Below are 12,778 nucleotides of genomic sequence, written 5' to 3' on the forward strand. Positions count from 1 at the left end.
GGAGTTCATGTAGGACACAGCCCGGGACACTGTCTGGTCCCATTGATGCAGTGTTTATTGCTTTGGAGAGGGTGGCTCTTACCTGAGCATCTGAGATGTCAGGGGGGCAGCACTCTGCTGGGATAAATATTTGCCCTTTTGGTGTGGAGGGGCGGGAGAAGTTTGTGCTGAACCTGTCAGCTAGGATGTTGGCAATGTCTGTGGGTTTGGTGTTTCTATTGACATTTTGGACTACCTCTGAGCATATCTGGGAATTACCACCCAGGTTCCTAACATAACTAAAGAAAGCCTTGTGATTATCCTTAGTGTCCTGTGCAATTTTCTCTCAAAGCTGGCCTTAGACAATCTTATGAGTGCCCATAGTTTTTTGCTAATACTGATCCGTGATGCCTTCCCTTTTTGTGATTTTGCTGTATCATTTAGTAGCTTCCTCCTTCTATTGTATAGTTTGTTTATGGCTGGGGTCCACCAGACAGGACGTCTGCCTTTGGAGGATTGGGTCTTGGTTTTATTCGGGATCGCATGATCCATGCATTCCTGAAGGTGTCCATAGAATGCGTTTATAGAGGAATCTGCGGTCTGGTCCATATTTTCCACAGGCCCGGGGGCTTTGAAAGTTTCCACCTCAGTTTTGAGGAGTGTGAATTTGCTTTAGAGAAGTTGTTCATTGTGGTTTTCTGGGCAGGGGGTGGGGTCGGGATGTGAATATCCAATGAGATTAGTTTATGGTCTGATCTTACCAGTGAGGGATACACTTCTGGTCTGGAGCATAGAGTCCCCATGTTGGTGATGATCAGGTCCAGTATGTTTTCCCTTCTTGTGGGAGTGGTAACAAGTTGTTCCATAGCATTTGAGTTCATATATTCTAGGAATCTTTGAGCTAGGGTGTTGGAGCTAGAGTCATGCTCCCAGTCTATGTTTGGGTAGTTGAAGTCGCCCAATATAATGGTGTTTGGAGAGATCTTCATATTTTCCACTGTTCTCAAGAAGGACGAGTGTGGTTCTTGGGTTTGGGAGGGTGGTCTGTAGCAGGCTATAACCTGGAAGGCAGTTTTACCCATTGTTAGTTGCACATGGATAGTCTCTGATGCTTGGTGCTTTGCCACCAACCTGGAGGTGTGGGTATCTTTGATGAATATCAATACTCCCCCTCCTTTTGTGGTTCGGTCCAAGTTTTGGGGCTGAAAAGCATGGTATGAGGTATAACCTGGTAGTGCTGGGGTGCTCTCAGTAGCACTGAACCAGGTATCTGTTACTGCACAGATATCAATGTTCTCCATGCTAAGGAGAGTTTTGAATGCATGCATCTTGAGGTTTAGACTTCTGGCGTTGAGTAGCATTACTCTTAGTTTCTTATCCCTTGTGATACCTATGAAGGTGGGTTTGTCATTTGAGCCTTGCCTAACAAAGGCACTATGGGGGTAGCAAGAGCCTTTGCCAATATTCGAAAGCCCAGGGGTGACAGGTGCAGACTGTCCCTAGCGAAGCAGGTGGTTCAACAGAAGATGAGTATGTGAGGGTGTAGTGCCTGTGATTAGTTAGCAGTGGCATATATGACTGCTCACATGGACAAATGCCAGGTAAGTCATATGCAATGTGTCACAGGCAACGTACATGTGAACAGGACAAACAGTGACGTTCTGTCAAGTGAGACATGGACATACATATAGTAAGCTATGCAGATGTCACTAGGAGTCCACAGAAACTCTGTAACTATGCATGCAGGTGGGATCAGTATTCCAGGGTAATTGCAAGCAAACATGCATGCAAACAAAGCTACAGTAAGCAGGGCTGCATGTAGTCCATTGTACAACAAACAAGCTGTACCACTTCCAGTAGGTAACACTGCAAATATGCAGGCACTATGCACATGTACATGGAAATACACAGGTCAGATGGCTAGGGTCCAGTCTCAGCGCACACAAGTGTACAGACCATGTACCGTCAGGATGTACAATAACTGGATGGAAACCCATGTGCTCATACCTGCAGTAATACACATGTCAAATAACACTGAGCCTTCACTCAGTGGTTCCATACTTAGTAGGATGTATGCTACCTGGCCTGCCACCACAGTATCCCTGACATGTATGGGGACTCTCCCTCCTGTGACAGTTAGTTTTGTCTGTTGGGGCTGTCTAGCATGGTATGAGATGTGAGCTTGCAGTGCTAGGGTGCTCCTGTGTGTCCTCTACCAGTCAGGTAGTACTGCACACATATCAACATCCTCAAACATCCGCATTGCAGAGTCCAGTGTGGGCATCATGCCACTTGCAGTTTACATGTCCATCATTGCGTATTAATACTTTCATTACCTTATCCCCTGTGCTACCTATGTATGTAGCCTTCTGTTGACATCCTTACCACCAGTATGCCAACATGTGCAGATGATACACTATGGTACTTACCATGGGTGTAGACAACAGTACATGACAATCATACCCTTACTGCATCAGGCATGCTGTGATATACCCACAATTATTTCAGCACACAGTACTGTTAACAACATGATACTATTACTACACGTCTATGTAGTCACCCTGTGCATCAGCAACATGTTAACCTGTACCTGTACTGATGTTACAGATTGCAGGAGGTGGCACAATTTCATCATATGCACAGGATGTGAACTTGGTATGCCTGAGTCAGCCACCGATACCACCAATTGACATGTATGTGTATGTGTGTTGGTGAGGGACAGCAGTACAAGGTGGGGCAATGTTGATGCAGTGTGTGCATGTATGCGGTAGCCCTAGGTGTTGTCAATTTACATGTGTGTATGGATGCACACAGTTCCACCTTATGGCTGCCATATACTGGTGTTTGTGGACAGCCACAGACTGTACCTGCCAGGTCATACAGATCAGTGTCTCTGGCCACGGACACGGTACCTGTGCCTTGCAGGGGTGCTACGGACCGTATCCGGTACAAACCCAGACTGGGTACTGTCATCAGAAGCAGGTGTTCATTGACTGGACACAGATCCCTGTTGGGCCTGGCCAGAGCCACATGCACGTGGTCTCCTGGGGTGGTCTGATGACAGCACAGATCCAGCATTGCTGGGGCTGCTGCTAGCACTATGGGGACGGGTGCGGCCCTGTTGTCGTCTACAATGACTGCCAGCTGCTGCTGTTGCTGGCATACGCCCACGTTGATGCCTCAACCGTCCACCATCGCCCTGGCTCATGGACATGTAGTTGTGGAACTGGTCTAATATGTCCCCACAACGTCTGTCTATGACATCGGTGAAATTACGGATGGCAGCCGCAATGTCACGCATACTGTCAGTCATGGCTGTGTGACATGCTGTCAGCTACCTCAGACCCTGTCTGGTGTACTGTTTCATACGTGACTATGCCTGCATGACAGCCCAAAACATAGCTGAGGTTGTAAGACCTCTGTGGGCACGTCTGACAGGGGCAGTATGCCCACGGATGCTCCCACGAGAACCCCTGGACATCTGTCTGTGTGGTACCATCTCAGGACCATGCCTATGGCTGCTGTGTGGGGAGGGATGTGCCACAGATACCACATTACCCAGGTCAATGCCCACTGTATGCTGTCCATCACCTAGGGACAGTGTTGACAAAGGGTGTATTGGCAGGATAACTGTGCACATTGATGGGGTTGACAGCTGTGTACTGTCAATCGGCTGACCAATGATGGACCCTGGCATACCTTCCTGTGCCATTACACAGATGTCATCATTATCAGTACCCATGGCACCTGATTCAGGTTCCCTGCTGCATGACACCAGAGCAGCACCAGAACTTGTGGGAGGGAAACAGGAAACACAGTTTACAATGTCTACACAATATTAACAGTGATGCACACATCCACACATGCACAGGTCCAGACATGCACATGTGCACACATGCATGCATGCACAGGTGCACACATGCACGCATGCACACATGCACACATGCACACATGCACACATGCACACATGCACACATGCACATGCACACATGCACACATGCACACATGCACACATGCACACATGCACAGGTGCACACATGCACACATGCACACATGCACATGCACACATGCACACATGCACACGTGCACACATGCACACATGCACATGTGCTTACGTGCACACATGCACACATGCACACGTGCACACATGCACACATGTGCATGTGCACACATGCACACATGCACACATGCACAGGTGCACACATGCACACGTGCACACGTGCACACGTACACATGCACACAGTTGCACACAGTTGTACACTACTCAGTATGCAAGATATCAACACACAGACACAGACACACCTGCATGCATACACAGAGCACTACTAAGTGAGCCTAATATTACTATTACTATCAAGACTATTAAAGGTATTGTTAATACACACTCACCAGCATGGATAGGCTGCATTGCTGTTACACCGGAGGGACCTGCAGAAGTGAGGAAACTAATGTCAGTGGGCACAACTGTGCAATTGTTACTGAGTATGATACAGGTCAGTAGTACAACAGTCGCCTTTCACAGGTCAGCTGCTGATATTGAGGATATCACACTTGCACATTAAATACTATGATGACAGCTACAAACCAAGGACACACCTCACACATGCATTAACTACCAGTGTACACAACAGTCAACTATACATATGGCATATTACCTGCACGCTCATAGTCTTGCTGCTGTGTGGCTCCAGCCTCCATCATAATGCATGTCTGCTGCTGTTGTTGTTGTTGGCATACTAGAGCCACTACACTCATGAGTAGTCCCTCCAGTCTGGTGAGTGGGGGATGTGTAGCCACCCCACCACCTGTGGCTACCTGTTGCCTGTGGATATCCGATGCACGCTGATGGACATTTCTGATTAAATCACTGCAGTGATGTCGTACCTGCTCATATGTCCTATTATGCGTGCCTATGTCATTTACCCAATGGACCAGGTCTTGCCACAGTGCAGCCCTCTCCTGCTGATTCTGGCTGGTGTGGGAAAAGAGTATTGCATAATCCCACACCAGGCTCTGGTGTATCTCCTCATCCTCAGCTGCAGAGTAAGCTGGATTTCGCGGGTGAGCCATGTTCCTGAAAAAGGAAATAACCTGATATCAGCAATATATGTCAGCAGAATTTGGCACACGTACTACACATGCTACTCGACTGTTATGATACGACATATCTCACATATATAGCATCTGTCTGTCTATTGGTGGATACACATGTAAATGGCCAGGTATCAGTGCTCAGCCAGCAACTGTGCAACAGTACCTGTCACACTTCATATGACATACTACCAAACCCCAGCAGTCAGAACACTGATTCAGGTCCAGAGCACCTCCTCACTCTGGGGGTTTGTATCTAGGTACTGTATGGGCTACATCATCAACTACTGTGAGTTGACCACAAACTAATTGCCCTGGATATACATATCCCACCTCCACCACCAGCACAAACGACTATAGTGAATAACATTGCAAATGCAAACTTTACACTTTGTAACAGTGACATGGTATCCTTTCAGCCCACTGGGCCAGTGGAAGACACAACCCACAATGCTGACCCCTTCACAAATGCTTTCTACGGACATCTCCGATAATGCATGGATCATGCAATCACATATATGGCCAAGACACTCTCCACAAAGGGACAGCATCCTGTCTGGTGGACCCCAGCCATAGACAGATTGTATTACAAAAGATGGAAGCTACTGCAAGACAGAGCATAATTCCATAAAGGGAAGGCATGTCTGAGCAGCACTAGTAAGGATCTATTTTCCTCATACAAACATCCATGGGCAACTTTGAGAGGGAAATCAAGAGGGACACTACAGATAACTACAAGGCCTTCTTCAGTTATGTTAGCAACCTGGTCAGAATCCCTCCATTATGCTCATAGTTAGTACACAACAACAAATAATTCACTGAAACCACAGATATTGACAACATTGTGGCAGACAGGTTCAGTGCAGGTTTCACCCCTCCCTCTCCCCCAAAATAAGACATAGTTATCCCAGCTGACTGTAACCTCCCTGTCATCACAGATGTCCAGGTGAGAGCCGCTCTCAGGAAAGCAGAATACACAACATGAATGGGACCTGATGGTATCCCCGGTTGCATGCTACATGAACTCCGACAGGAGCTAAACACACATATAGGTGTGAGGTGTTACTATGGTTGTTGGACATCTATCATGGATGTGACTTAAGTATGTAAATCCAGGAGTGGTAACCTCTATGTGGGTAGTATGTGTGTACTCTGTGGTGTTGTCAGTCACTGTGCATTGGTAATGTGTTTGAGTGCATTGTCACAGTGTTGTACATGTCACTGTGTCCTTCTCTATATCTGTAGCTGTCATGTGAGGTACATACCATGGCAGCCATTATGTGGTGTGGAGGGGTACACTGACCTACATGTCCATAGCTGACACACCATGTCTGCTGACACATACCATGTGCAGGTATTCCAGGAATAGTGTGCCACTGTGAATATTATTGGGGGGACTATTGTACACATTTATGACCCTGTTCACCCCTGACACATGCAGTGGTGGGCAGCCAATCACATATCTGGTGGTTACTGGTGTAGGTGATTTGAAATGGGGTATGGTACTCCAGTTTTGACACTGGTGTTCACGCCATGCCTTTGTCACCAGGCACCTGTTGCATTACATCTGTACACATGTGCCTCACTCAGAATATATATACATCTCTCTCTCTCTCTCTCTCTATATATATATATATATATATATATATATATATATATATATATATAGATATATCTATATGTATATATATGTCTGTATACATATACACACATATATATATATATATATTGCTATAGATATGGAGAGGGGGGTGTGTGACAGAGAGGGGGTGAGAGTGACAGAGGGGGTGGGACAGGGGGTGTTGAGGTCATCATATACAGTCATACCTGTAGATAGTCAGATCTGTCTGTCTATGTATATGTATCTACATATATCTATATCTGTATGTGTGTATTACATATATATGTTTGTACATATTCTATCTATCTACATCTGTCTATGTATTCCTACATCTCTCTCTATGTATGTATACATATATATATATATATATATATATATATATATATATATATATATATATATATATATATATATATATATATATATATATATATATATATACATACATACATATTTTGACATACATACGTATCCATATGATAGATAGGTATATCAACATGTTTGTTTACCATACTGTATACACACACTAACATACTGCTAAACATACATAACTGTGAAACCTACTTTGTACATTGCACTACAACCTACATTCAACCTACATTGATATGTGCACATAGATGCTCTCACATACAAATGTATGTACAGCCTTCACTGATAGTTGTTGTATGTCCCCTGCCCTTTGCACATCTTCATATACATATGGATACAGACCAATGACACATATGGAGGGTTCACAGTATGTAGACCTTTATAGTATTACTTTACATTACCTGTGTTTGTCACAGCTGCTTGTGTTGCCATATGGTTTTGTGTCCTGCTGCTCCACTTGCCAGTTGTCAGTTTTCAGGTGGCTGTTGCTGCCCAGTTTTGTTTGTGTATGTTTAATTGTGTTTTTCTCTGTCTCTGTCTCTCCCTTTGTCTCTCTCTTCCTCCTCAGGGTGCAATGAAAGTATTGCATGTGTGGACTGGGAGTACAGCATGCTTTTGTAGGTCTCTGCATATGTCCATGTGATGGCCTCTGCACCAGTTGTTAGCCAGCATTTGCTAATTGCATGCAGCCAGTTGTGTACTGATTGCAGTTCTCACTGTGATTTCAGAACAGTGCTATAAAAAGGTATGTGAGATAGGCGTAGTCCTTTCAGAGTTTAAGGGCAGGGACCATGCTGGTATGCTGTGGACAATGTTCTGTGAGTGTAAAGGTTGGTATCTCTCTCATATTTCCAGCTGTGTTGTAGATTAACATTTCTCCATTCATTTCTCCAGTTTCCTGTACTAACTGTGTATGTACACTAACACCTACGACTACTACTACTGTTAATGTGTGTGTGTGTGTGTGTGTGTGTGTGTGTGTGTGTGTGTGTGTGTGTGCTTTCCTGTGGGACATGTGGTGTAACTGGTGTATAGCAGTGCCTCTTGAACTTTGTTGCTATGGCTTCAATATTTGCCCTTTACAGTCACTACTTGTATGCCTGCTAGGTGTCCTGACTGTAGTGTGCTGCTGTGGCTTTCCTATTTTCCATGTACATTCACACCTTGGAATGCTTGCTATATCTGCTAGGGTGTTACAGCATGCAGTGTGGTCTGGCCATGGTGTGGGTCTTGACATCTATTAGGGTATTTGAGTATGCTGCTGAGCAGGCCCCAGAGACTCTCAGGTGCATCTGTTATCTGCCTAATGGAATGGTACATATCAGTGGGGTACACCCATTAAATTGTCTGGTATGCTGCAGTTGTGACTGTGGGATAGCATGAGCATATGTATTACTACACTTTTTCTGCCATGCAAGTGGTGCATACTTTCAGGACTTCATAGTTACCATTGCATGTGTTGTAACACTTTCTGCCTACTGTTTGTACATTTCACATGGAGTCTGTGGGGCATCCCTGTAACTCAGTCACTGTTGCTATGTCTAGGGTCTTAACTATTCAAATATGGTGGTGTCAGACCTCTCATGTGTACAAATATTTGCAGGTTGTCCACATTTCTGCCTCATATTTTGGTCAATATCTCATGCACAGCTTTTTCTGGCAAATCACTCTGGGCTCAAGTCAGAATATAGTGACAAAAAACTAAGTTGCAGACTTCATACCCTTCCAAACATCCCACAAAATGCAGAACCTGTTACTCTGTGAACTGTCTAAGTTTGTTGTAACATTATTTGTAATGTGTCCCTGGTTTTGGCCCTTTGCTCCACATATTTTATTACTTGGTCTGGATGTGTTCCTGTAACAGGTTGTGGGGTATGGGCAGTGATTATCCTGCTGTGAGTATGTGTGTGGCTTGCAAGGTGCTACAGTGACATTATTACCTACTAGCTACCAACTAGCATGGCTGTTTCTGTTCACACACTACTATCATAGATATCCACTAGATTTGACAGTAAATATACATGACATGCTTTGTGTACTACACATCCTATATTCCCTTTACATTCATTCCTACTATTACATGATATATTTATTTTAGCACAATGTTTGTGTATGACAGTCATGACTTAGTGGTAAGTCATGCAGACTACTGTTTCCAAAGTCCTGAGTTCGGGACTGACAGTGAGATTTTATTTTGCTTTTGAACTGACTACCGGACCTGTCAATCAGAGTGACTAAGGCACATTTAAGCAGTTGTAACCAGGTTAGCGCTGGTTTACGTGGAGCTCACGCATGCGCACTGGCGTTCAGCTCTGCGCACACCCGCTTACAACCACTTAAACGTGCTTACTATTGCGCACACCCACGCTATTTTCTTTGAAAGAAATGAAAATGGGGAGACAGGAAAGTGGTGAAAAAGGGGTCACAAAGAGGGTAAGACAGTAGGGAAACAAACTCGGGTTTTGCAGGAGGGATGTAGGTAAGGCCCATAGCTGCCCATTTCTTCATCAGCAACAGCTGTGCATATGTATGTAATTTGGTGTGACATTTGAAACCTTCCACCCCTGAGAGAGTTGTCAGGACAACAATAATACTTGTTGTACAGCCAATTGTAATTGATAGTTTCCATGTCCAGCAGACATATGTGCAGAATGGGCAGCTGTGTATGGGGCGTAATTTTTTGTGGGTATAGAGTGCCCTTTTTTTTTTTTTCAGGTGAGAGTGGTATGTCAGGTGAAGGAAGTCGGTATAGCTGGGGAGGTAGGTTGGGTAGGTCAACAGACAAGACAAACAAGACGCATACAGGGGCGGTGTATGACACGTGTGGGGGGGTTACACAATTGACGGGGACGGAGGTTTGGATATCCAGAGCCCATGATCCCACAGATGGCAACAGTGGAACTGATACCCCCACCCATGGGCAGTTGCCACTGTTCCTTCATTGCACAGGACGGGGCTGTGCTGGGGGCTATGTAGGCTGGGCAACAGGCATGCCCGTAAGTTGTGCCACCTGTGCCTCAAGCTGGTGTAGGGGCCCAAGAACAGAGTCCCGGATCTCCTTACGCACCACAGTCCGGACGCTACGGAGGGTGAGTGGTGGTTCACCTCTGGCCACGCTTGCAGAGGGGGACGGGCCCCATCCCCTGCAGTGCTTCCACCCACAGGTGGCACAGGGCCACCGGAGGAGGGTCCAGACTGGGCACTAGTGCCAGGTGCACTCGCCAGCTGAGGTGGAAGAGGTGGGTCCGCTGGAACCCGCCTTCCCTGTCGTCCTATGTTTTGCATTATGTCATGACAGTTTGGGTTAGTAACATACAATACCATTCGCAATTAGTTGTAACAGCATGCATTAGTATTCCCATTAACCAAACACCCAGATATTCACACCATTGAACAGCGAGCATAACACATGCATAATTTGAACAGCAATACACAGTCCAACAACATGCAGGGTTGATTGATGGCAACAGGCCATCAGGTTTGGATGTATGAACAGGGCAGATGCATCAGATGCGTACATGCAAATATTTATGACCCAACAGGACAAATGTCCAGGGGTGTTAATTGTGATTGCACATACCAATTTCATGTGGAATGGATTATATGTGGTTATAGGGTGGGGAGAAGAAAATATTATTAACACCTTCGAATACCAATACATATGCTGTACATTTCTAATAGCTACAGATATATACACACTACTGTTCTAACTACATTTTCCTATATGATAACTACTTCAATTTGGTGATAGGACTGTTACTGCTACATCAGTATACATTTTATTGTTATTCATACACATTCATATCTGGCTTTGTTCAGCTACATCATCCTGCTACATTTGCTTTATATAGCTATAGACAACTGTGGATGTTTGATATTTCAGACAATCATACTATCTGCATATTGCAGACTGAGAGCAACATATCCAGATTTTGGGATACACATTCCAGCTGCAGCAACACTTTGAACACATTTCTCAGTTTGGTTCTACTTGTCACATTCATTACATTCTGTACTGACTGCAGTATACTTTATTCAGGGGTTCTTACTACTTTATTGGTGGATTCATAACTCTTTCTCACACTCTCTCACTTGTTTTCATTTTACTATTCAGGATGGTACTTACTTCTATGCTTTATTGACATGTTTTACCTGTAGTTATTACAATCCTTTCCAGCAGTCTCACTTCTGTCATGCTTCAGTATTTCAACAGGGATATATTTCACACATGTGATTTGCTCATCTTCTGCAGCTGTACTTTTCAGCCTGCTGCAGGTTGTGTACTATTATATTACAGGTGGGGCATCTTTATTTCAGACTTTATTTCAGACATTTTAATTTTTCTGTTTGGATTACAGACTGCAACACACTTTTGTAATCAAGCAATACTTGCAAACACTTTTACACTGTTACTTGCACATTTTATTACTTAGTGAGTACACTGCACTCTTTTGCTAACTGTCATACTTTTATATTTCTTTACAGTTACTGGGAGTGGATTACTGACCTGCCTGGTGGCTCAACCACACCAGCCTATCGCCATAGGCTCTGCGGTTCACAGAACAGGCACCTGCAGCTGTAATATAAATGAAGTAATATTGGAATACACATCTCCATAATATCAGCTAATTTAATTTCTTACATACATAATTAAATGTAACTTACTCAGTAGTGGGGCGTTGGGCATTTGCCGGGCCTCCTGGATCCAAAGGTTCAATTGGTCCTGCTTGCATCTCTTCAGGTCCGCATGGTGGTGACGGACCTGCTCTCCAGTCCTTGGAATCCCTGTGGCACTGATGAGATCATGAGCCAACCGGTCCCATGCCTCAGCCCTATATGCTCCCCACAGGACCTGGCCCTGCATGAGTTGGGCCTCATGATTGTGGACTAGGAGTCAGACCATGTATCTGGACTCCTCAACACCCCACCTCTGTGCTCAAAAGCAACTACCCTCACCTACTCCTGACATTCTGGCTGCAAGTCAGTTCTACAATTGTTTATGCTGTGTATTCCCGCCTATGGGGCTTATATATGCAGTTTTTCCCACACTTAGCTGTGATTGGCCATTTTGGAATTGTATCAACTTCACAAAACCTGCTTTGTCATGCTCCACTTTCTATTCATTCCTATATATTTGCTATTACTGCATTTCTAAGTACAGCTGTCGTGGCTTAGTGGTTCAGTACCTTAACTATGGTGCATGGTGTCCTGGGTTCAAACCTGGCCACTGCTTTTTATATTTTATGACTGTCTAGACAGGCTAGGGGGTGTGTCTGTGTAAAGGCAGTTTTGTTACAGCTTGCTCAACGTTGCCCGCTGGTTAGCTTGTAAGCGCGGTGCGCAGCTCCGCGCAAATGGGTTACGCTGGTTTACGCTTCATTTGGCTGTCAGCACGCATATTACGCTCAGCTCAGCTAGGGGCACACAGTTTCAGCATGTTAAACCACTGCTCACCTACGGACACTCATTTTGCACCTGTTAAACCACTGCTCACCTACGGGCAGATGCACTCACCTTGTTAAACTGTAGCTCAGCTATAGGCACATCTCGCATTTTTTATTGTTTTATTATCTCACATTTCTTCAAAATAAATGGACTATTTCATTACATTTTACATAAAATATGATTTTATATGTGTACATATTTGTCAGGGACTTGTTTCGTGCTTATTTTACTAAAAATAAAAATTGATGTTGTGGGGGTTCGAACCATGGATGC

This window comes from Protopterus annectens, chromosome 5.part0 (assembly GCF_019279795.1).
Source record: "Protopterus annectens isolate FY-2018-M chromosome 5.part0, PAN1.0, whole genome shotgun sequence".
NCBI classification, from domain to species: domain Eukaryota; kingdom Metazoa; phylum Chordata; order Ceratodontiformes; family Protopteridae; genus Protopterus; species Protopterus annectens.